We start from the raw sequence: 27,405 nt of genomic DNA on the forward strand, positions 1-27,405 counted from the left end.
TGCCTGATGTCTATGTGTTTGGTTCTTGAGTGTTGAACTGGATTCTTTGATATATTGATTGCACTCAAGTTGTCACAATATAATGTCATGACATCTTGGTCGACATTATATTCCTTCAGCATCTGTTTCATCCACATCAACTGTGAACAACTGCTACCTGCAGCTATGTATTCAGCCTCTGCAGTGGATAAAGACACACAATTCTGCTTCTTGCTGAACCATGAGATCAAGTTGTCACCCAAAAAGAAACAACCTCCTGAAGTGCTTTTTCTATCATCAGCACTTCCAGCCCAATCTGCATCACAATACCCTAACAAAGTTGAGTTCTTGGTCTGGGAATACAGAATCCCATAATCACTGGTGCCCTTTATATACTTCAGAATCCTTTTGACTTGCACAAGATTGCTCATCTTTGGCTTGGCTTGGTATCTTGCACAAACACCAACAGCAAAGGTGATGTCTGGTCTACTAGCTGTAAGATACAAGAGACTGCCAATCATGCTCCTGTATAGACTTTGGTCAACATCAATGCCATTCTCATCTTTGGTTAGCTTCAGATGAGTAGCAGCTGGAGTTCTCTTGTGTGCTGCAGTGTCCATTCCAAACTTTTTGACCATATTCTTCGCATACTTGCTTTGAGAAACAAATATGGTGTCTTCCATTTGTTTGACTTGCAGACCAAGGAAGTATGTTAGCTCACCTACCAAACTCATTTCAAACTCTGATTGCATTTGTTGTACAAAATGTTGCACCATCTTTTCAGACATACCTCCAAATACTATGTCATCAACATATATTTGGGCTATCATCAGCTTCTCTTCCTGTTCTTTAACAAACAGGGTTTTGTCATGGCCTCCTTTTCTGTATCCTTGACTAACAAGAAAATTTGTCAGCCTTTCATACCAAGCCCTTGGAGCCTGTTTCAGTCCATAAAGAGCTTTCTTTAACTTGTACACATGATCAGGATTGGTAGGATCTACAAAACCTTTTGGCTGCTCCACATAGACTTCTTCATGTAAGTACCCATTTAGAAAGGCACTCTTGACATCCATTTGGTATAGCTTAAATTTAAAGATACATGCTATCCCAAGAAGTAGCCTAATAAATTCTAGTCTTGCTACAGGCGCAAATGTTTCATCAAAATCAAGTCCTTCAACCTGAGTGTACCCTTGAGCCACTAAACTTGCCTTGTTTCTTGTTACAACACCATTTTCATCTGACTTGTTCTTGAACACCCATTTTGTCCCTATGACATTAACACCATTGGGTCTAGGAACAAGATCCCACACATCACTTCTTCTAAACTGAGTTAATTCATCTTGCATGGCTTCTATCCAAAACTCATCAGTGAGAGCCTCTTTTACATTTTTGGGCTCAACTTTTGAAACAAAACATGAATTAGTAACCACTTCATTTGTCCTTCTTGTAGCAATTCCCTGGTTAGGATTTCCTATGATGAGATCCTTGGGATGGTTCTTCTGTATTCTTATTGAAGGAACTTTACTCACAGGACGAGGTGTAGGAATGGTTGATTCATCATCTGAGTCTGATTCTTTTTCTGCTACAGCTTCTTCAGATGTTGGCAAAGTTGTTGCAACATCATCTTCAGTGTCAGATGTTTTAGTAGATGTCAAATCATCTATCACAACATTGATAGATTCTACTATTACCTTGGTTCTCTGGTTGTAAACTCTATAGGCCCTACTGTTCGTTGAATATCCAAGAAACAACCCTTCTTCACTTTTAGGATCCATTTTTCTTCTGTGTTCTCTATCAGATAGGATATAGCACTTACTTCCAAATACATGAAAGTGTTTGACAGTTGGTTTTCTGCCTTTCCACAGTTCATATAGTGTAGTAGAAGTTCCAGTTCTGAGTGTGACACGATTGTGAATATAACAAGCAGTATGCATAGCCTCAGCCCAGAATTGATATGGAAGATGTTTTGTATGCAACATCACTCTAGCTGACTCTTGTATTGTCCTGTTCTTCCTCTCAACAACACCATTTTGTTGAGGTGTGATTGGAGCTGAGAATTCATGCTTGATTCCTTCAGAGATGCAGAATTCAAGAAAGCTTGCATTCTCAAACTCTTTACCATGATCACTTCGTATCCTAACAATAGCAGAGTTCTTTTCTCTTTGGAGTTGAAGACAAAGTTCTTTGAATGCATCAAAACTTTCAGATTTGTCCTTTAGAAATTCAATCCATGTGAACCTTGAAAAGTCATCTACCATGACAAACGCGTACCTTTTTCCTCCAAGGCTCTCCACTTGCATTGGCCCCATCAGGTCTATGTGCAGTAATTCTAGAACCCTTGTTGTGGTAAAATGTTGCAACTTTGGATGCGACATCTTTGTCTGCTTCCCTATTTGACATTCTCCACATATACTTCCTTCCTCAATTTTGAGTTTTGGAAGACCTCTGATTGCCTCTTTAGCTATTGCCTTCTTCATGCCTTTGAGGTGCAGGTGGCCAAGTTTTTGGTGCCACAATTTTACCTCATCTTCTTTACTAATAAGACATGTTGGCACATCTTCTTCTTTAGGAATCCAGAGATAGCAGTTGTCTCTTGACCTTACTCCTTTCATCAACAGCTCTCCTTGCTCGTTTGTAACTAGGCACTCAGCTTTTGTGAAGTTAACTTTCATGCCTTGATCACAAAGTTGGCTTATGCTGATTAGATTAGCTTTAAGCCCTTTTACAAGCAGCACATTATCAAGCTTTGGTAAGCCATGGTTTGCAAGTTTACCAACTCCCTTGATCTCTCCTTTGGCTCCATCTCCAAAGGTTACAAAACTGGTAGCATATGACTTCAAGTCTTCAAGATAGTGTTCAACACCTGTCATGTGTCTAGAACAGCCACTATCAAAGTACCATGTTTCTCTTGAAGAAGCTCTCAAGGATGTATGAGCTATTAGACCTGTGATCTTCTTCTTTTCTCTCCATTCCTGTCTTGTTGTAACATTAGGAAAGGCAGGAGTATAGAATTCTTGATGAACTCTCCTTGGATATCCGTGCAGCCTATAGCAGAAAGGCCTAATATTTACTTTCCTTCCACAATGATGACATGTCCAGTTATAGAACCTGGGCATAGGATGTTCCATAAGATGTTGCGACAATCCTCCTGACACAAACGTGTTGTTGATTGGAGTATGTATAGTGGCATTGTTGAACTTCATCTGTTGCTTTACTCTTTCATGTTCAAAACCAATGGGCTTAGGTTTCCCGTAGTTTTGTCTTTGTAACATTTCCTCAAAGGCATCAGTACCTTTGATCATCATTTTAGCCACTTTTGTGACTTGATCCAAGTCAGGATTTAACTTGGTCACTTCTTCACCTTGTTCAGCAACTTTACACAGGAGGTTAGACTTCTCCATTTCCAACTGTTGAATTTGACTACTCTGATCTTCAACCTTAATGTTGAGATTATTAATGTTCATGAGTAAGTCATTTCTCTCAGCTTGCAGTTTGCCATTGATCTTCTTTTGTTTCTCCAATGCTTTGCAAACTTCTATACTTCTACTATGAAGATCTTTGTAAGTAGCAGCTAGTTCTTCATAAGTTACCTCCTCATCACATGATTCTGAGTCAGATACACAAACTCCTGTTAAAGCATTAACAAATTTGGCAGATTCTTCCTCCTCTGAATCTGTATCAGACCATGAAACCACAAGACTTTTCTTTTGCCTTTTTAGAAAGGTTGGACATTCAGGTCTGATATGGCCAAAACCTTCACATTCGTGGCATTTCACTCCTCTTTCATCTTCATTTGTCTTTTTCTGAAAGCTGGACTGTTTGTTGTTGTTGAATCGACCATTTGGCTTGTGTCTTTGATCCACTTTCTTCATCAACTTGTTGAACTATCTCCCAAGCATAGCCATAGACTCAGCTAAGCTTTCTTCACCTTCAGATTCAATTTGTAAATCATCAGCAGCACTTTTTGAAGCAAAGGCTAGATTCTTATCTTTCTTTTCATTCCTTCTGTTCAAACCAATTTCATAGGTCTGAAGTGATCCTATGAGTTCATCTAAATTTAGGCTTGAGAGATCATGAGCCTCCTCAATGGCTGTCACCTTCATATCAAATCTTTTAGGCAAAGATCTGAGTATTTTTCCAACTAGCTCCTCATCTGAGATAGGTTTTCCAAGTGCATCAAACGAATTTGCAAAATCAAGCACATTCATTTGAAAGTCATGAATGGTTTCTTCCTCCTTCATTCTGAGATTCTCAAAGTTGGTTTTGAGCATCTGGAGCTTAGACAGCTTAACTTTTGATGTTCCTTCATGAGCTTTTCTCAGAATTTCCCAGGCATGCTTAGCAGTAACACATCTCTTTACAAGCCTAAACATATTAGCATCCACACCATTGAAGATTGCATACAAGGCTTTGGAGTTGCCAAGTGCTAGATCATCCTCATCTTTTGTCCATTCATCATTTGGCTTCTTGACATTAGTTTTACTGCCATCTTTGTCAAGAACCATTGGTGGTTCCCATCCACGTAACACAGCCTTCCATGTCCTGCTGTCAATTGATTTTATGAAAGCCTCCATTTTAGATTTCCAATAATCATAGTTCTCAGGACCTGTCAGTAAGGGGGGTTTAGACACTGACCCTCCTTCTTTATCCATTGTACCAGAAAGTACTCTCCCTGGAGCTCACCCAAAATAACAGAACAGGGTGCCTGCTCTGATGCCAATTGAAATTCTGGTATCACTAGAATGATGTTGCCTAAGATGTCCCAACAACTACTTTGTGAACAGTGTTGTTTTCTATTGTTGGCACATCTTATATAACATATAAAAACTGACAGAAAATAAATAATTGACGCAAGTAATTGTTAACCCAGTTCAGCCAACTGCCTACTCTGGGGGATACCAATCCAGGAAGGAAATCCACTAATAGCTCTAGTTACTAAGACCTCCAGCAAACCCTAGGATTTACGCCTTAAACTAAGACCTCCAGCAAACCCTTGGTTTACGCCTTATAACCTCGACACTACTCATGCAACTTCTGCCTAGGAACTCCTAGACATGAGATCCCATCTCACTTCCAGTCATACAACACAACCTGTGTTGATTATACAATGTTAAGAACTATGTGGCGACAACTTGTCAAGACAATACTTCACTTTTGCTTAAAAGCTTCAAGTGAATCACACACGGTAAACTCCGTACTTCAAAGCTTAGGAGTAACCTTAAACTAATAAACTTACTTCTTAACTCGTGTTATAGAATCCACAAGCAAGAATTACAATCAAACAATAAAAGACTCAACAAAGACTCAATATGTGAACTAATATTTTTCAATGAGATACTTAGTCTTGAGCTTGGTCTTCGTATATATAATGATTAGGCACGCTCCTCTTTCTTCACAAATGCTCAGACGGTCCTTGAGAATCATAAAGGATGATCTGATACTTTTTCAATCTTCATTAAGGATATATCAAGACTTTCCAAAAGTGTTTAAAGGACTTTATATGATAGGATAAGTCATCCAGCTATTTCATTAAGTTTGTCTTATCCTTAAAACTCCTGATCAGATCAAATCTCCATTGAGCGTGCTCTTTAAGTGGATTTCCATAAATAGCAGATGCTCTCATAAATGCGCGAGATTTCCTTGAATAAATATGATGTTGTAACATGTTTTCCAACATCTTGTTAGTATATTTGTTTTAGCAAAATTAAGCCAATTCAAATATCCAACATATATGTCCCTTAATTGAGTTTATGTCCCACGATGTCCCTAAAATTGATAGTCCGAATGCAATTTCAATGTGAATGTTTCATAACTTCACATGTAATTGGAGAAGAAGACCCTTGGTGCCTTAGATGCAAAATTGAATATATGTCCCTATTGAGTTTATGTCCCACGATGTCCCTAAAATTGATAGTCTGAATGCAATTTCAATGTGAATGCTTCGTACCTTTACATGTAATTGGGGAAGAAGACCTTTGGTGTCTTAGATGCAAAATTGAGTATATGTCCCTATTAAGTTTATGTCCCACGATGTCCCTAAAATTAATATTCTAAATGCAATATCAATGTGAATGTTTCATAACATCACATGTAAGTGGAGAAGACCCGTGGTGCCTTGGATGAAAAATTAAATATATGTCCCTTAATTGAGTTTATTTCTCACGATGTCCCTAAAATTGATAGTCTGAATGCAATTTCAATGTGAATGCTTCATAACTTTACATGTAATTGCGGAAGAAGACCTTTGGTGCCTTAAATGCAAAATTGAGTATATGGCCCTGTTAAGCTTATGTGCCACGATGTTCCTAAAATTAATAGTCTGAATGCAATATCAATGTGAATGTTTCATAACTTCACATGTAAGTGGAGAAGACCCTTGGTGCCTTAGATGAAAAATTAAATATATGTCCCTTAATTGAGTTTATTTCTCACGATGTCACTCAAATTGATAGTCTGAATGCAATTTCAATGTGAATACTTCATAACTTCACATGTAATTTGAGAAGAAGACCCTTGGTGCCTTAGATGCAAAATTGAATATATGTCCCTTAATTGAGTTTATGCCCCACGATGTCCCTAAAATTGATAATCTGAATGCAATTTCAATGTGAATGTTTCATAACTTCACATGTAATTGGAGAAGAGGATCATTGGTGCCTTAGATGCAAAATTGAATATATGTCCCTTAATTGAGTTTATGTCCCACGATATTCCTAAAATTGATAGTTTGAATGCAATTTGAATGTGAATGTCTCATAACTTCACATGTAATTGGAGAAGAAGACCATTGGTGCCTTAGATTCAAAATTGAATATATGTCCCTTAATTGAGTTTATGTCCCACGATGTCCCTAAAATTGATAGTCTGAATGCAATTTCAATGTGAATGTCTCATAACTTCACATGTAATTGGAGAATAAGACCCTTGGTGCCTTAGATGCAAAATTGAATATATGTCCCTATTGAGTTTATGTCCCACGATTTCCCTAAAATAGATAGTCTGAATGCAATTTCAATGTGAATGCTTCGTAACTTTACATGTAATTGGGGAAGAAGACCTTTGGTGTCTTAGATGCAAAATTGAGTATATGTCCCTATTAAGTTTATGTCCCACGATGTCCCTAAAATTAATAGTCTGAATGCAATATCAATGTGAATGTTTCATAACTTCACATGTAAGTGGAGAAGACCCTTGGTGCCTTAGATGAAAAATTAAATATATGTCCCTTAATTGAGTTTATTTCTCACGATGTCACTCAAATTGATAGTCTGAATGCAATTTCAATGTGAATACTTCATAACTTCACATGTAATTTGAGAAGAAGACCCTTGGTGCCTTAGATGCAAAATTGAATATATGTCCCTTAATTGAGTTTATGCCCCACGATGTCCCTAAAATTGATAATCTGAATGCAATTTCAATGTGAATGCTTCATAACTTCACATGTAATTGGAGAAGAGGATCATTGGTGCCTTAGATGCAAAATTGAATATATGTCCCTTAATTGAGTTTATGTCCCACGATATTCCTAAAATTGATAGTTTGAATGCAATTTGAATGTGAATGTCTCATAACTTCACATGTAATTGGAGAAGAAGACCATTGGTGCCTTAGATTCAAAATTGAATATATGTCCCTTAATTGAGTTTATGTCCCACGATGTCCCTAAAATTGATAGTCTGAATGCAATTTCAATGTGAATGTCTCATAACTTCACATGTAATTGGAGAATAAGACCCTTGGTGCCTTAGATGCAAAATTGAATATATGTCCCTATTGAGTTTATGTCCCACGATTTCCCTAAAATAGATAGTCTGAATGCAATTTCAATGTGAATGCTTCGTAACTTTACATGTAATTGGGGAAGAAGACCTTTGGTGTCTTAGATGCAAAATTGAGTATATGTCCCTATTAAGTTTATGTCCCACGATGTCCCTAAAATTAATAGTCTGAATGCAATATCAATGTGAATGTTTCATAACTTCACATGTAAGTGGAGAAGACCCTTGGTGCCTTAGATGAAAAATTAAATATATGTCCCTTAATTGAGTTTATTTCTCACGATGTCACTCAAATTGATAGTCTGAATGCAATTTCAATGTGAATACTTCATAACTTCACATGTAATTTGAGAAGAAGACCCTTGGTGCCTTAGATGCAAAATTGAATATATGTCCCTTAATTGAGTTTATGCCCCACGATGTCCCTAAAATTGATAATCTGAATGCAATTTCAATGTGAATGCTTCATAACTTCACATGTAATTGGAGAAGAGGATCATTGGTGCCTTAGATGCAAAATTGAATATATGTCCCTTAATTGAGTTTATGTCCCACGATATTCCTAAAATTGATAGTTTGAATGCAATTTGAATGTGAATGTCTCATAACTTCACATGTAATTGGAGAAGAAGACCATTGGTGCCTTAGATTCAAAATTGAATATATGTCCCTTAATTGAGTTTATGTCCCACGATGTCCCTAAAATTGATAGTCTGAATGCAATTTCAATGTGAATGTCTCATAACTTCACATGTAATTGGAGAATAAGACCCTTGGTGCCTTAGATGCAAAATTGAATATATGTCCCTATTGAGTTTATGTCCCACGATTTCCCTAAAATAGATAGTCTGAATGCAATTTCAATGTGAATGCTTCGTAACTTTACATGTAATTGGGGAAGAAGACCTTTGGTGTCTTAGATGCAAAATTGAGTATATGTCCCTATTAAGTTTATGTCCCACGATGTCCATAAAATTAATAGTCTGAATGCAATATCAATGTGAATGTTTTATAACTTCACATGTAGGTGGAGAAGACCCTTGGTGCCTTGGATGAAAATTTAAATATATGTCCCTTAATTGAGGTTATGTCCCACAATGTCCCTAAAATTTATAGTCTGAATGCCATTTCAACGTGAATGCTTTATAACTTCACATGTAATTGGAGTAGATGACCCTCAGTGACTTAGATGCAAAATTGAATATATGTCCCTATTGAGTTTATGTTCCACGATGTCCCTAAAATTGATAGTCTGAATGCAATTTCAATGTGAATGCTTCATAACTTTATATGTAATTGCGGAAGAAGACCTTTGGTGCCTTAAATGCAAAATTGAGTATATGGCCCTGTTAAGCTTATGTCCCACGATGTTCCTAAAATTAATAGTCTGAATGCAATTTCAATGTGAATGCTTCGAAACTTCACATGTAAGTGGAGAAGACCCTCGGTGCCTTGGTTACAAAATTGAATATATGTCCCTTAATTGAGTTTATGTCCCACGATGTCCCTAAAATTGATAGTCCGAATGCAATTTCAATGTGAATGTTTCATAACTTCACATGTAATTGGAGAAGAAGACCCTTGGTGCCTTAGATGCAAAATTGAATATATGTCCCTATTGAGTTTATGTCCCACGATGTCCCTAAAATTGATAGTCTGTGTAACGACCCATTTTTCGTATTCGTATATTTTATTAAATGTTATTTTATTTATTAATTGGCTTTGATTATTTTAGTGAGCGGCGAATAATTATTTAGCCGAACGTAAGTTATTAGACGCGAGAACCTTTGTTTTGGGCTTGAAGGGCGTGAGAGGCCATATGGGCCTAAGCCATTTGGGCTTGGTTCATGACAATGGGAAGTAGTATATGTAGCAAGTCAAACACATGAATAGTATCATAACTTCATTTCCTTGAGTTTTGAGTGAGTAGAGCAAGAGCAAAACCATAGAGCAAGAGCTAGGGTTTGATCAAGAGAGAAAGCTTGAGCAAGAGAAGGCTTGGATCATCATCTTTGCTTAAGGTAAGAGATTAGAATTCATGATTCTTGAGTGGCAAGGAGAGGGGAGATTGTCTATGTCTCCATTCCCGAACTCTCCCACTCAATTTCTTTTAGACTTTTGATTAAGCTTTTGTATGTGAGTGTGATGTTCTTCATCATTACTTTGTATGTGTTAATCACTAGCTTGATTCCATGAAGAATATGTATGTATTTGAATCATGTTTGAAAAGTTTATGAAAGTTACTTAAAACCCAAGAAATTAGCATGATTTTGATTGTTTGAGGTATTTGGATGTTTGGAAGGGATGATTAATGTTCCTTGATACCATATATGTTTGGAATGGCTGTTTATATGAATTTATAACATGTTTGGATGAATTTTTGAGTTGATTTGAGGTTAAACCGCCTTATTGAAACTCAAGAACAGATATTTTTCTGGTATAGTTCGCTAAGCGACCAGGAGTTCGCTGTAGCGAACATGTTCGCTGAAGCTCGCCAATGATCGCCATGAGCAGGTGACTTCCGGGTGTGGTTCGCGTAGGCTCGCTAAGCCTTCGCTCAGCGAATAGTTCGTTGAAGCTCGCCAATGCTCGCCATGAGCAGGTGATTCTCTGGTGAGGTTCGCCATGTCTCGCTGAGGCTTCGCTTAGCGAAGGCCTCTGTGACAGCAATTTTTGTTGATGTTTGTAAGTGTGATTAGGCACTTGTAACATGGTTTAAGAGTATCCTTACATGATTGTTGATACATGTTGATACTGTTAATGCTTATTGTTACTCGTTATATGATTGATAAACGTGTATGCAATAAGTTGTAGCTTAAAGTGAGCAATGTGATGTTTTGGCATTAATTTGTAATGTTAAGTGAATGTGTTTGAATTGTGTTTCCGCATTCATAATGAGTAGCTTCGAGCTAGAAATATCATATTGATGATATGTGCGAACATACATGCATTCATGTATATATATATGTTGAAATTGGAAACTTGGGTTCCAATAGATTTAAATGGATTTTTGAGTCCATAAGGAAGCCGAGGATCGGATTAGATGAATCCATAAGATCTAGAGCTGCTATCCAGCAGGATATAAAACTGTTTAACTTATCCATGAGGGATATGAAGGTTTGGTAAGTTCCGAACAATCCGGCAAGATGTAAAACTGTTTAACTTATCCATGAGGGGTAAAAGGCAATTGGTACCACATGCATTAGTCGTGTCTAGGGATGACATGACATAGAATGATTGGCATTAGATACATTAGGGTAAATGCGCATATATTTGATAAGTGGTATGTGACATTATCTGGTTGAACTGTGTTGAACCTTATTAATTGATAATTGTTTAGTACGATGTTTTGGCGTGAGTTAGAATATGTATGATGTAGTTCGAAAGTGTAAGGCCTTTCTTATACTCGTATGATATGCGATTATGTTTTCTAACTCTCTGCTTTGTGTTATTTGCTGGACCTTTGGGGGTTCAGATATTCAGGCTGAGGACTGTGCCGACATTTAGACTGCTGTTTAGCGTGGTGTTGAAGTACCTTTTGGTGAGGAGACTTAGCATAGATTACTCCTCTTAGTACTAGCTTTTGGTTAGAGTTTGTAAATAGTAAATGCTCTGGTAATGTAACATCGAGTCGGGGATTACGCTTGGATTTCATCGTATATCGGTGTTACCTTTTGATATGCTAGTTCTTGTATAAGTGACATCCTTAGGGATGAATATGGCTTATGTATATATATATGTATATATATATGCATGCTTGGTGTGATTGAATCCGCTGTTGCTTTTCATGTTAAATTTCATGACGCTCTGTGTGTGTATGCTTGTGTTTTATTTACCGCGTGGCACTCTGCCTTTACACTTGTTTGAAAAGTTTTTAAAATTACGTTTTTAAGGGTAGTATGGGTTAGGGTGTTACAATAGTGGTATCAGAGCAGGTCGGTTCGTGTGAACCAATTAGGACTTTTCTTTTCCCCGTATGAGCATGTGTAGGGAACACTGTTAGTACTTTCTAACGTCTAGTTGTGATTCGTTCAGGAATCATGGCTGCTGCGAGAACGAATGCCCAGATTGCGGAAGCTTTGGCCGCACTCACCAACATAGTGGTTAGAGATCATCAACCTGGAAGAGAGGTAGAGATGAGGTTGGAAAGGTTCATGAAGCAGAAACCGCCAACATTTACCGGAGGTTACAACCCGGATGGAGCTTACAAGTGGCTGGAGGAACTTGAAATAATTTTTGAAGCGATGGATTGTTCCGAGGAAGGGAAGACAACCCTTGGAACATATGTGTTGCGCGAGGAAGCGAATGTGTGGTGGAAGAATGCCAAGTTGAGGCTAGGACCCGGTGGTATGGCTATACCATGGGCAATGTTTAAAAGAGAATTTTTGGTTAAGTATTTTCCTGTAGATGTGAAGAATAAGAAAGTGGTAGAATTCATGGAGTTGAAACAGGGAAATATGACGGTGGCTGACTATGCCGTCAAGTTTGAGACTTTGTGTGCGTTTAGTCCGCATTACAACACTTTGGAAGCGGAGGACGACAAGTGTGTGAAGTTTGAAAGTGGTCTACGTCCAGACATCAAGCATATGATTGGATTTTCACAGATAAGGGATTTTGCGACCCTTGTGAACAAGAGTAGGATTTGTGATGAGGATGGTAGAGCTAAGGTGAATTACTATAAGGCTGTGAACGACCGAAAAGGGAAAGGGCAAGAGCGCGGAAAACCTTATGACAACCGCGGTAAGGGGAATACAAGTGGAAGTAGGAAACCGAATAATGGGAATTGTTACAAATGTGGAGAGAGGGGTCATATGTCGTATGATTGCCTGAAGAAATTGGACAAGTGTTTGAATTGTGGGAAGTTAGGCCACAAAGCCGAAGTGTGTAGGACAAGGGTGTTTTGTTTCAACTGTGGTGAGGAGGGCCACAAGAGTATAACTTGTAAGAAGCCCAAGAAGGTGATGGGCAAGGTGTTTGCTTTGAGTGGAGAGGATGCTAGCCTTGAGGACAATCTCATTAGAGGTACGTGTTTCATCTATGACACTCCTTTAATTGCGATTATAGATACGGGAGCGACGCATTCTTTTATTTCTTTGGATTGTGCGGAGCGTCTTAGTATTCCTTTAACGGATATGACGGGTAGGATGGAAATAGAAACTCCTGCTAATGGTTCAGTGATTACCCGACAAGTATGTCGTAATTGCCCCGTAACCATTTTTGATAGGCACTTTGGTATGGATTTAGTGTGTATTCCACTTAGTGGTATGGATGTAATTTTTGGTATGAATTGGTTAATCTTCAACCGAATTCATATCAACTGTCGTGAGAAGGCCGTTGTTTTTCCGAAGCCGGAGGAGAACTTGCATTTGATGAGCGGGAAGGAAGTATCGGAAGCGTTGAAAGAACATGCCGAGATGTTCATGATGTTTGCATCATTGAAACTCGAAGGAGGAGTTAAGATAGAAGAGTTACCGATCGTTTGTGAATTCCCAGATGTGTTTCCGGATGATATATCTGACGTGCCTCCAAAGCGAGAGGTAGAGTTTTCTATCGACCTAGTACCTGGAACTAGTCCGATATCGATGGCGCCGTATCGAATGTCAGCGTCTGAGTTGAATGAGTTGAAGAAGCAACTTGAAGAGCTGCTTGAGAAGAGGTTTGTTCGACCGAGTATTTCGCCATGGGGAGCGCCGGTATTGCTTGTAAAGAAGAAAGATGGAAGCATGAGATTATGTATAGACTATCGTCAGTTGAACAAAGTGACGATCAAGAATAAATATCCACTTCCAAGGATAGATGATTTGATGGATCAACTAGTTGGAGCTTGTGTGTTTAGTAAGATCGATTTGAGATCTGGATACCATCAGATTAGAGTGAAGACGGAAGACATACCTAAGACTGCATTCAGGACGAGGTATGGGCACTATGAGTATTCAGTTATGCCGTTTGGTGTGACCAATGCACCTGGAGTTTTCATGGAGTATATGAACCGAATTTTCCATTCATTTTTGGATAGATTCGTGGTGGTGTTCATTGACGACATTTTGATTTACTCAAAATCCGTGGAAGAGCACGAAGAGCACTTGAGGATTGTTTTGCAAGTCTTGAAGGAGAAGAAGTTGTATGCCAAGTTGTCGAAGTGTGAATTTTGGATGAAAGAGGTAAGTTTCCTAGGGCATATAATTTCAAGTGGAGGAATCGCGGTAGATCCTGCGAAGGTTGAAGCTGTGTCACAGTGGGGAACGCCGGAATCTGTTTCAGAGATTAGAAGTTTCCTTGGTTTAGCCGGTTATTATAGAAGATTCATCGAAGGTTTTTCGAAGTTGGCTTTACCGTTAACCAAGTTGACGAGGAAAGATCAAGCGTTTGTTTGGGATGGTATTTGTGAGAAGAGTTTCCAAGAGCTCAAGAGAAGATTGACTACTGCACCCGTGTTGATTTTACCTGATGCCAAAGAGTCGTTCGTCGTGTATTGCGATGCTTCGAAGTTAGGACTTGGCGGAGTGCTTATGCAAGGGAGCAATGTGGTAGCATATGCTTCAAGGCAACTGAAGGTTCACGAGAGGAACTATCCAACGCATGATTTGGAGTTAGCCGCAGTGGTGTTTGCTTTGAAAGTGTGGAGACACTACTTGTATGGATCGAGGTTTGAAGTGTTTAGTGATCACAAGAGTCTGAAATACTTATTCGACCAGAAGGAGTTGAATATGAGGCAACGAAGATGGCTCGAATTCTTAAAGGACTACGATTTCAATTTGAGTTATCACCCCGGAAAAGCCAATGTGGTGGCCGATGCGTTAAGTAGGAAAACTTTGCATATGTCATCATTGATGGTGAGAGAGTTAGAGTTGATTGAGGAATTCCGAGACTTGAGTCTTGTGTGTGAGGTTACTTCTTCAAGTGTGAAGCTTGGAATGTTAAGATTGACGAATCCTTTTCTTGAAGATATTAAAGAACGTCAGAAATCGGATAAGAAATTGATGGAGAAGATGGTACTCATCAATGAAGGCAAGGAGACCAATATCAAGATTGACGAAAGTGGAGTCATGAGATTTCACGGAAGAGTTTGTGTACCGGATGTACCCGAATTAAAGAGAATGATCATGGAAGAAGGTCACAGAAGTGGTTTGAGTATTCATCCTGGAGTAACCAAGATGTATCAGGATTTGAGGAAGTTATTTTGGTGGCCGGGAATGAAGAGACAAATTTCTGAATTTGTTTATTCATGCTTAACTTGTCAGAAATCGAAGATTGAACATCAGAAGCCGTTTGGTTTGTTACAACCAATGTTTATACCCGAATGGAAATGGGATAGCATTGCAATGGATTTTGTGGGAGGTTTACCGAAGACCAAGAAAGGTAACGAGGTGATTTGGGTAGTGGTAGATCGTCTGACGAAGTGTGCTCACTTCATTGCTATCAGGAAAGGTACTTTGGTGCCTAAGTTGGCCGAGATTTATGTGGAGCAGATTGTGAAGCTACATGGTATTCCAACAAGTATTATTTCGGATAGAGATCCGAGATTTACTTCTAGATTTTGGGAAAGCTTGCAAGAAGCTTTAGGAACGAAGTTGAGGTTGAGTTCAGCGTATCATCCTCAGACAGATGGTCAGTCGGAGAGGACAATACAATCCTTAGAGGATTTGTTAAGAGCTTGCGTTTTGGAGCAAAACGTGAATTGGGATTTTTGTTTGCCGTTGGTAGAGTTTACATACAACAACAGTTACCATTCTAGTATCGGAATGGCACCGTTTGAGGCTTTGTATGGGAGAAGGTGTAGGACACCTCTGTGTTGGTATGAAACTGGAGAAGGTGCAATTCTTGGACCAGAGATTGTACAAGAAACAACAGAGAAGATTCGGATGATTCGTGAGAAGATGAAAGCGTCTCAGAGTCGACAGAAGAGTTATCATGATAAGAGGAGGAAGGACATTGAATTCCAAGAGGGGGATCATGTATTCCTACGAGTTACATCGACTACCGGAGTAGGACGTGCGTTGAAGTCAAGGAAGTTGACGTCGAGGTTTATTGGGCCGTTTGAGATTTTGAAGCGAGTTGGGAAAGTTGCGTATAGGATTGCATTACCGCCATCATTGGCGAATTTGCACGATGTTTTCCATGTATCACAGTTGCGCAAGTATGTGTCTGATCCGACACACGTGATTGAATCGGACGATGTTCAAGTGAGGGATGACTTGACCATCGAGACTGTGCCTTTGAGAATCGAAGGAAGAGAAGTGAAGAGGTTGAGAAACAAAGAGATTGCATCCGTGAAAGTCGTGTGGGGAGGACCGGCTGGTGAGAATGCAACGTGGGAGTTAGAAAGCAAGATGAGAGATTCTTATCCCGATCTGTTTCTAGGTAATTTCGAGGGCGAAATTCTTTTAAGGAGGGTAGGATTGTAACGACCCATTTTTCGTATTCGTATATTTTATTAAATGTTATTTTATTTATTAATTGGCTTTGATTATTTTAGTGAGCGGCGAATAATTATTTAGCAGAACGTAAGTTATTAGACGCGAGAACCTTTGTTTTGGGCTTGAAGGGCGTGAGAGGCCATATGGGCCTAAGCCATTTGGGCTTGGTTCATGACAATGGGAAGTAGTATATGTAGCAAGTCAAACACATGAATAGTATCATAACTTCATTTCCTTGAGTTTTGAGTGAGTAGAGCAAGAGCAAAACCATAGAGCAAGAGCTAGGGTTTGATCAAGAGAGAAAGCTTGAGCAAGAGAAGGCTTGGATCATCATCTTTGCTTAAGGTAAGAGATTAGAATTCATGATTCTTGAGTGGCAAGGAGAGGGGAGATTGTCTATGTCTCCATTCCCGAACTCTCCCACTCAATTTCTTTTAGACTTTTGATTAAGCTTTTGTATGTGAGTGTGATGTTCTTCATCATTACTTTGTATGTGTTAATCACTAGCTTGATTCCATGAAGAATATGTATGTATTTGAATCATGTTTGAAAAGTTTATGAAAGTTACTTAAAACCCAAGAAATTAGCATGATTTTGATTGTTTGAGGTATTTAGATGTTTGGAAGGGATGATTAATGTTCCTTGATACCATATATGTTTGGAATGGCTGTTTATATGAATTTATAACATGTTTGGATGAATTTTTGAGTTGATTTGAGGTTAAACCGCCTTATTGAAACTCAAGAACAGATATTTTTCTGGTATAGTTCGCTAAGCGACCAGGAGTTCGCTGTAGCGAACATGTTCGCTGAAGCTCGCCAATGCTCGCCATGAGCAGGTGACTTCCGGGTGTGGTTCGCGTAGGCTCGCTAAGCCTTCGCTCAGCGAATAGTTCGTTGAAGCTCGCCAATGCTCGCCATGAGCAGGTGATTCTCTGGTGAGGTTCGCCATGTCTCGCTGAGGCTTCGCTTAGCGAAGGCCTCTGTGACAGCAATTTTTGTTGATGTTTGTAAGTGTGATTAGGCACTTGTAACATGGTTTAAGAGTATCCTTACATGATTGTTGATACATGTTGATACTGTTAATGCTTATTGTTACTCGTTATATGATTGATAAACGTGTATGCAATAAGTTGTAGCTTAAAGTGAGCAATGTGATGTTTTGGCATTAATTTGTAATGTTAAGTGAATGTGTTTGAATTGTGTTTCCGCATTCATAATGAGTAGCTTCGAGCTAGAAATATCATATTGATGATATGTGCGAACATACATGCATTCATGTATATATATATGTTGAAATTGGAAACTTGGGTTCCAATAGATTTAAATGGATTTTTGAGTCCATAAGGAAGCCGAGGATCGGATTAGATGAATCCATAAGATCTAGAGCTGCTATCCAGCAGGATATAAAACTGTTTAACTTATCCATGAGGGATATGAAGGTTTGGTAAGTTCCGAACAATCCGGCAAGATGTAAAACTGTTTAACTTATCCATGAGGGGTAAAAGGCAATTGGTACCACATGCATTAGTCGTGTCTAGGGATGACATGACATAGAATGATTGGCATTAGATACATTAGGGTAAATGCGCATATATTTGATAAGTGGTATGTGACATTATCTGGTTGAACTGTGTTGAACCTTATTAATTGATAATTGTTTAGTACGATGTTTTGGCGTGAGTTAGAATATGTATGATGTAGTTCGAAAGTGTAAGGCCTTTCTTATACTCGTATGATATGCGATTATGTTTTCTAACTCTCTGCTTTGTGTTATTTGCTGGACCTTTGGGGGTTCAGATATTCAGGCTGAGGACTGTGCCGACGTTTAGACTGCTGTTTAGCGTGGTGTTGAAGTACCTTTTGGTGAGGAGACTTAGCATAGATTACTCCTCTTAGTACTAGCTTTTGGTTAGAGTTTGTAAATAGTAAATGCTCTGGTAATGTAACATCGAGTCGGGGATTACGCTTGGATTTCATCGTATATCGGTGTTACCTTTTGATATGCTAGTTCTTGTATAAGTGACATCCTTAGGGATGAATATGGCTTATGTATATATATATGTATATATATATGCATGCTTGGTGTGATTGAATCCGCTGTTGCTTTTCATGTTAAATTTCATGACGCTCTGTGTGTGTATGCTTGTGTTTTATTTACCGCGTGGCACTCTGCCTTTACACTTGTTTGAAAAGTTTTTAAAATTACGTTTTTAAGGGTAGTATGGGTTAGGGTGTTACAGTCTGAATGCAATTTCAATGTGAATGCTTCGTACCTTTACATGTAATTGGGGAAGAAGACCTTTGGTGTCTTAGATGCAAAATTGAGTATATGTCCCTATTAAGTTTATGTCCCACGATGTCCCTAAAATTAATATTCTGAATGCAATATCAATGTGAATATGTTTCATAACATCACATGTAAGTGGAGAAGACCCTTGGTGCCTTGGATGAAAAATTAAATATATGTCCCTTAATTGAGTTTATGTCCCACGATGTCCCTAAAATTTATAGTCTGAATGTCATTTCAACGTGAATGCTTCATAACTTCACATGTATTTGGAGTAGATGACCCTCGGTGCCTTAGATGCAAAATTGAATATATCACTACAAGAAAATATGCACTTTGCGACGGTTAAAATTGCAGTTTGCAACAGTTGAAACCGTTGCAATTGTACACTTGTGACGGTTTGCCAACTGTGGCTGATTTCGGCGTCGCAAGAGAACTTTGCGACAGTTCTGAAAACCGTTGTTACAACAGTTTCAAACTGTCGCTATGTCTTTCACCACATAACACTAAATTAAATGTTGCAACGGTTACAAAACCGTCGCAAACTTGTTTTTTTTAAAAAAAAGAATCCTTTAAAACATTTTTTATTCTTTGCTTATTAAAGAACAATTACAATATTCATACATCCATAAAGGAGTAAAGAAATAAAAATGCACTAATATATAAATAACTGAATCTCATTTATTTAATTCATTCAATAGTGACAAGATCCATACATCAAAAATTTAATTAAAGTACTTGAAGTTTCAAACGAAAGAAACTAATGTAGTTCAAAGATTCAAAAACTAAAACATAAATATTACTAGTGGTTAAACATAACATTACGTCAAAATAAGTTCACAAAATATGTGATGCTGCTTCATAATCCTTAATTAGTGTTAGCTAGACTCAGAACGCCTATCATCGCTTGACTCTTCTTATTCGGTTACCTGAAAAAACATAAGTATATATTAGGATACTTAAAAAAACGAACTAAGTTGTACAATTTGACTTAGTTCATGGTATAATTCCACAAGATTGGTATTTTAAAACATAACATAATGCATTTCTTTTCTAAGAAGATCAAATAAATGAACTCATAACAGAACAAATTCTTTTTTAAAAGCCAAAGAATAATTTATTAATGAAAGAGAGATAAGGTATACCAAATAGTTACAATGCAACACTTCAAACCATACAAACACATGATTACAATGCCAAAGTGACTCAATCATTAACAACCCCATAGTTAGAGCAACACACAAATGACAACAAAATTAAGCTCTATCAAAACAACTATCAAGCCTAAGACATGATTACAAAGCTACCGAAAAGGTAGAGACAAGCTGCAATCAATTAACTCTCATACCTCTTTTCAAAGAGCAAATTTTTTTTGTAAGCACAAGTAGTATCTCATAGCAGAATTGTTCAATCAAATATAAAAAGAAATTACTTGTGAACTGAACATAACAGGAGATAAAAGAGGAGAGTTTTTTACCTCCATGCTCGAACAATGCTTGGAAAGTAAAGGGCATACTTGAAAAAATCAGTAGGATTTTACAAAGAACCATCCAAGTTCTTAACTCTAGTATGCATATTCTTCAGCCTGCGCATTGGAGGAAAGGTTTAATTGTCATAAAGAATAAATTTATCAACAATATTACTACACATGGCTTCTCAATAATCAATAAAGACTTGCAAGACAAAATTGAAAACAACAAAGTTCTTAAGAATTCTGCGTGCAACATAATTTAGTCGCTTGCAATATAAGATGGAAATAACCAAAGTTACTGCATTCATATTATAATATGAAAGTTGTTGCAGATTCATGTACTATACTACTAATTAGTCGCTTGAAATTTACTCCATTTTCAACTTTGGCTTCGAAGTAAAAATAAGTCATTTGTATTAAATGATCCTACCTATTGTTCCAACTATATATGCCACCATGAATATTTAACAAAACCATCAAACCAAAAAGTATCATAAACTTCACCATAGTAATAAGATGTTAGGAAAATTGGTCAAAAATCACTAGTTCTAATGTTCAATTTTATGCTGAACAATTTATGTAAGGAGTATAACTTATAGCTTGGGCCAATCATTCATATATACTAACTTCTAATCCGCCTCATGAAAGAAACGTAGCAACTACTACAAGACATTAAAATCTAAAAAGATGAGAGATGAACGCGGAATGGATGGTTTTTGAGTTTGTAAAGATTTTACTTTCATTCTTATTGCAGGGAGTATAATTATAAATATAGAGAATTCAAAAATCAAAACCAAATTACAGCAAAAGCTACTTAAAAAAGCACGCAGAAATTGAGTTGACAGGGGCGCATATAAACTTTCTCCTCTATAACTAAATTATATTGTGATTAAATGTTTGATTAAAACAAATGCCAAAGGCAAGTTATTGAAGCACCTTAGGACCGGTTTGGCCGAAAATAGCATTACCTGCTGCAACAGTTGAATCACAAACCATATGTAATACATGCCCACCTCCACCAGCATACCCTACAACCTGTTTTAATGTTAGTAAATAATTTGCAGCTGTTGAAGGCTTTTGAGCATAACAAATGAGATTAAGAATAAAGGTAAAAAGAGCTAAAGAGAGTACCATGCAATTACTGGTTTTGGAAGTCGGCGAATCTACATATGTAATCTAGAATGAATCGATAAATACTTGTAAGTCTAACACATTAAGGCGACCGATGTTTTCATGAGCAGAATAACCATCTTCAATCCTCAAGGCTTGCTCACCACCACTACAAAATGCATTTGTTTCAGCACAAAGATTAAAACCTCATATCCCAGGGAAATAAAAAATATAGTACAGCAAAAGAAACAAAGCATAAATTGAGAGTGAAACAAAAACAAAGGGGCTTCTAAGGGGAAATTACAAAAAATGCAGTAAAAGAAACAAAAAACAAAGCATAACTTGAGACCATAAGAACAACTCACAAAGGGGCTTCTTTGATTCACAGAGAGAAGAATTGAATGATACCTAACTAACAAAACAACAAGCTAAAGATAAACAACAAGCATGCAATCAATACAATGAAACAACAGAGAGATGGTCGGAGTTACTCGATACCTTGGACCGCAGAGAACGGCGGAGGATTAAAGGAGAACGGTGGAGTAATTGAAGAAAAACGGAAGAGATATTGACGGATTGAACGAAGGAGAACAATGAAGGGGTTTGAGGTTCTTCGATTAAGGATCCAGCGGAGGGATTTGTGGTTCCATATTTGCGATTCGGCGGCGGAGGGATTTGCAATTCGTGGTTGTGGTTCAATGTTGGGGCAAAGATAAACAAAAAGAAAAGGGTTTGTGATATGTTCTTTCGTATAAAAATAAAATAAAAAATAATAATATGTGAGTGAATTTTTGATTTATTAGAGAAAGAGGCAAACTTTTCATTGGTGGTAAAGCAAAAACATTGAGACGGTTCACTTAACTGTCGCAAAATTTCAAAATTAAGCTAAAACATTGCAATGGTTGATACAACTGTCGCATCACATGTCGCAAAATTCCAAAATTTAGCACATTACAACGGTTCTGGTCAAAGTGTCGCAAGGTAAGTGTCGCAAAGTAATAATTTTCTTGTAGTGTATGTCCCTATTGAGTTTATGTTCCACGATGTCCCTAAAATTGATAGTCTGAATGCAATTTCAATGTGAATGCTTCATAACTTTACATGTAATTGCGGAAGAAGACCTTTGGTGCCTTAAATGCAAAATTGAGTATATGGCCCTGTTAAGCTTATGTGCCACGATGTTCCTAAAATTAATAGTCTGAATGCAATATCAATGTGAATGTTTCATAACTTCACATGTAAGTGGAGAAGACCCTTGGTGCCTTGGATGAAAAATTAAATATATGTCCCTTAATTGAGTTTATTTCTCACGATGTCACTCAAATTGATAGTCTGAATGCAATTTCAATGTGAATACTTCATAACTTCACATGTAATTTGAGAAGAAGACCCTTGGTGCCTTAGATGCAAAATTGAATATATGTCCCTTAATTGAGTTTATGCCCCACGATATCCCTAAAATTGATAATCTGAATGCAATTTCAATGTGAATGCTTCATAACTTCACATGTAATTGGAGAAGAGGATCATTGGTGCCTTAGATGCAAAATTGAATATATGTCCCTTAATTGAGTTTATGTCCCACGATATCCCTAAAATTGATAGTTTGAATGCAATTTGAATGTGAATGTCTCATAACTTCAAATGTAATTGGAGAAGAAGACCATTGGTGCCTTAGATTCAAAATTGAATATATGTCCCTTAATTGAGTTTATTTCCCACGATGTCCCTAAAATTGATAGTCTGAATGCAATTTCAATGTGAATGTCTCATAACTTCACATGTAATTGGAGAAGAAGACCCTTGGTGCCTTAGATGCAAAATTGAATATATGTCCCTATTGAGTTTATGTCCCACGATTTCCCTAAAATAGATAGTCTGAATGCAATTTCAATGTGAATGCTTCGTAACTTTACATGTAATTGGGGAAGAAGACCTTTGGTGTCTTAGATGCAAAATTGAGTATATGTCCCTATTAAGTTTATGTCCCACGATGTCCCTAAAATTAATATTCTGAATGCAATATCAATGTGAATGTTTCATAACATCACATGTAAGTGGAGAAGACCCTTGGTGCCTTGGATGAAAAATTAAATATATGTCCCTTAATTGAGTTTATGTCCCACGATGTCCCTAAAATTTATAGTCTGAATGCCATTTCAACGTGAATGCTTTATAACTTCACATGTAATTGGAGTAGATGACCCTCAGTGACTTAGATGCAAAATTAAATATATGTCCCTATTGAGTTTATGTTCCACGATGTCCCTAAAATTGATAGTCTGAATGCAATTTCAATGTGAATGCTTCATAACTTTACATGTAATTGCGGAAGAAGACCTTTGGTGCCTTAAATGCAAAATTGAGTATATGGCCCTGTTAAGCTTATGTCCCACGATGTTCCTAAAATTAATAGTCTGAATGCAATATCAATGTGATTGTTTCATAACTTCACATGTAAGTGGAGAAGACCCGTGGTGCCTTGGATGAAAAATTAAATATATGTCCCTTAATTGAGTTTATGTCCCACGATGTCCCTAAAATTGATAGTCTGAATGCAATTTCAATGTGAATGTCTCATAACTTCACATGTAATTGGAGAAGAAGACTCTTGGTGCCTTAGATGCAAAATTGAATATATGTCCCTATTGAGTTTATGTCCCACGATTTCCCTAAAATAGATAGTCTAAATGCAATTTCAATGTGAATGCTTCGTAACTTTACATGTAATTGGGGAAGAAGACCTTTGGTGTCTTAGATGCAAAATTGAGTATATGTCCCTATTAAGTTTATGTCCCACGATGTCCCTAAAATTAATAGTCTGAATGCAATATCAATGTGAATGTTTTATAACTTCACATGTAGGTGGAGAAGACCCTTGGTGCCTTGGATGAAAAATTAAATATATGTCCCTTAATTGAGTTTATGTCCCACAATGTCCCTAAAATTTATAGTCTGAATGCCATTTCAACGTGAATGCTTTATAACTTCACATGTAATTGGAGTAGATGACCCTCAATGACTTAGATGCAAAATTGAATATATGTCCCTATTGAGTTTATGTTCCACGATGTCCCTAAAATTGATAGTCTGGATGCAATTTCAATGTGAATGCTTCATAACTTTACATGTAATTGCGGAAGAAGACCTTTGGTGCCTTAAATGCAAAATTGAGTATATGGCCCTGTTAAGCTTATGTCCCACGATGTTCCTAAAATTAATAGTCTGAATGCAATATCAATGTGATTGTTTCATAACTTCACATGTAAGTGGAGAAGACCCGTGGTGCCTTGGATGAAAAATTAAATATATGTCCCTTAATTGAGTTTATGTCCCACGATGTCCCTAAAATTGATAGTCTGAATGCAATTTCAATGTGAATGTCTCATAACTTCACATGTAATTGGAGAAGAAGACTCTTGGTGCCTTAGATGCAAAATTGAATATATGTCCCTATTGAGTTTATGTCCCACGATTTCCCTAAAATAGATAGTCTAAATGCAATTTCAATGTGAATGCTTCGTAACTTTACATGTAATTGGGGAAGAAGACCTTTGGTGTCTTAGATGCAAAATTGAGTATATGTCCCTATTAAGTTTATGTCCCACGATGTCCCTAAAATTAATAGTCTGAATGCAATATCAATGTGAATGTTTTATAACTTCACATGTAGGTGGAGAAGACCCTTGGTGCCTTGGATGAAAAATTAAATATATGTCCCTTAATTGAGTTTATGTCCCACAATGTCCCTAAAATTTATAGTCTGAATGCCATTTCAACGTGAATGCTTTATAACTTCACATGTAATTGGAGTAGATGACCCTCAATGACTTAGATGCAAAATTGAATATATGTCCCTATTGAGTTTATGTTCCACGATGTCCCTAAAATTGATAGTCTGAATGCAATTTCAATGTGAATGCTTCATAACTTTATATGTAATTGCGGAAGAAGACCTTTGGTGCCTTAAATGCAAAATTGAGTATATGGCCCTGTTAAGCTTATGTCCCACGATGTTCCTAAAATTAATAGTCTGAATGCAATATCAATGTGATTGTTTCATAACTTCACATGTAAGTGGAGAAGACCCGTGGTGCCTTGGATGAAAAATTAAATATATGTCCCTTAATTGAGTTTATGTCCCACGATGTCCCTAAAATTGATAGTCTGAATGCAATTTCAATGTTAATGTCTCATAACTTCACATGTAATTGGAGAAGAAGACTCTTGGTGTCTTAGATGCAAAATTGAATATATGTCCCTGTTGAGTTTATGTCCCACGATTTCCCTAAAATAGATAGTCTGAATGCAATTTCAATGTGAATGCTTCGTAACTTTACATGTAATTGGGGAAGAAGACCTTTGGTGTCTTAGATGCAAAATTGAGTATATGTCCCTATTAAGTTTATGTCCCACGATGTCCCTAAAATTAATAGTCTGAATGCAATATCAATGTGAATGTTTTATAACTTCACATGTAAGTGGCGAAGACCCTTGGTGCCTTGGATGAAAAATTAAATATATGTCCCTTAATTGAGTTTATGTCCCACAATGTCCCTAAAATTTATAGTCTGAATGCTATTTCAACGTGAATGCTTTATAACTTCACATATAATTGGAGTAGATGACCCTCAGTGACTTAGATGCAAAATTGAATATATGTCCCTATTGAGTTTATGTTCCACGATGTCCCTAAAATTGATAGTCTGGATGCAATTTCAATGTGAATGCTTCATAACTTTACATGTAATTGTGGAAGAAGACCTTTGGTGCCTTAAATGCAAAATTGAGTATATGGCCCTGTTAAGCTTATGTCCCACGATGTTCCTAAAATTAATAGTCTGAATGCAATATCAATGTGATTGTTTCATAACTTCACATGTAAGTGGAGAAGACCCGTGGTGCCTTGGATGAAAAATTAAATATACGTCCCTTAATTGAGTTTATTTCTCACGATGTCCCTCAAATTGATAGTCTGAATGCAATTTCATTGTGAATACTTCATAATTTCACATGTAATTGGAGAAGAAGACTCTTGGTGCCTTAGATGCAAAATTGAATATATGTCCCTATTGAGTTTATGTCCCACGATTTCCCTAAAATAGATAGTCTGAATGCAATTTCAATGTGAATGCTTCGTAACTTTACATGTAATTGGGGAAGAAGACCTTTGGTGTCTTAGATGCAAAATTGAGTATATGTCCCTATTAAGTTTATGTCCCACGATGTCCCTAAAATTAATAGTCTGAATGCAATATCAATGTGAATGTTTTATAACTTCACATGTAAGTGGAGAAGACCCTTGGTGCCTTGGATGAAAAATTAAATATGTCCCTTAATTGAGTTTATGTCCCACGATGTCCCTAAAATTTATAGTCTGAATGCCATTTCAACGTGAATGCTTTATAACTTCACATGTAATTGGAGTAGATGACCCTCAGTGACTTAGATGCAAAATTGAATATATGTCCCTATTGAGTTTATGTTCCACGATGTCCCTAAAATTGATAGTCTGAATGCAATTTCAATGTGAATGCTTCATAACTTTACATGTAATTGCGGAAGAAGACCTTTGGTGCCTTAAATGCAAAATTGAGTATATGGCCCTGTTAAGCTTATGTCCCACGATGTTCCTAAAATTAATAGTCTGAATGCAATATCAATGTGATTGTTTCATAACTTCACATGTAAGTGGAGAAGACCCGTGGTGCCTTGGATGAAAAATTAAATATATGTCCCTTAATTGAGTTTATGTCCCACGATGTCCCTAAAATTGATAGTCTGAATGCAATTTCAATGTTAATGTCTCATAACTTCACATGTAATTGGAGAAGAAGACTCTTGGTGTCTTAGATGCAAAATTGAATATATGTCCCTGTTGAGTTTATGTCCCACGATTTCCCTAAAATAGATAGTCTGAATGCAATTTCAATGTGAATGCTTCGTAACTTTACATGTAATTGGGGAAGAAGACCTTTGGTGTCTTAGATGCAAAATTGAGTATATGTCCCTATTAAGTTTATGTCCCACGATGTCCCTAAAATTAATAGTCTGAATGCAATATCAATGTGAATGTTTTATAACTTCACATGTAAGTGGCGAAGACCCTTGGTGCCTTGGATGAAAAATTAAATATATGTCCCTTAATTGAGTTTATGTCCCACAATGTCCCTAAAATTTATAGTCTGAATGCTATTTCAACGTGAATGCTTTATAACTTCACATATAATTGGAGTAGATGACCCTCAGTGACTTAGATGCAAAATTGAATATATGTCCCTATTGAGTTTATGTTCCACGATGTCCCTAAAATTGATAGTCTGGATGCAATTTCAATGTGAATGCTTCATAACTTTAC

The 27,405-nt window shown here is 37.2% G+C and overlaps 1 long non-coding RNA gene across 6 annotated transcripts; it reads right to left on the bottom strand.

Moving 5' to 3' along the window:
* Positions 1–19,129: 19,129 nt before the first annotated feature.
* LOC123923146 lies at positions 19,130–21,805 on the bottom strand. 6 transcript variants are annotated; one of them, XR_006814283.1, is made up of 6 exons: positions 21,546–21,805; positions 21,390–21,455; positions 21,069–21,216; positions 20,906–20,965; positions 19,944–20,051; positions 19,130–19,395 (listed from the first exon to the last, which is right to left on the bottom strand). It is a non-coding gene; the product is annotated as an uncharacterized LOC123923146 (long non-coding RNA). The 6 variants fall into 6 exon arrangements; XR_006814284.1 differs by having other exon boundaries at positions 20,906–20,972; positions 21,413–21,459; XR_006814281.1 differs by having other exon boundaries at positions 21,390–21,459; positions 21,546–21,804.
* Positions 21,806–27,405: the final 5,600 nt, after the last annotated feature.

Source organism: Trifolium pratense, linkage group LG4 (assembly GCF_020283565.1).
Source record: "Trifolium pratense cultivar HEN17-A07 linkage group LG4, ARS_RC_1.1, whole genome shotgun sequence".
NCBI classification, from domain to species: Eukaryota; Viridiplantae; Streptophyta; class Magnoliopsida; order Fabales; family Fabaceae; genus Trifolium; species Trifolium pratense.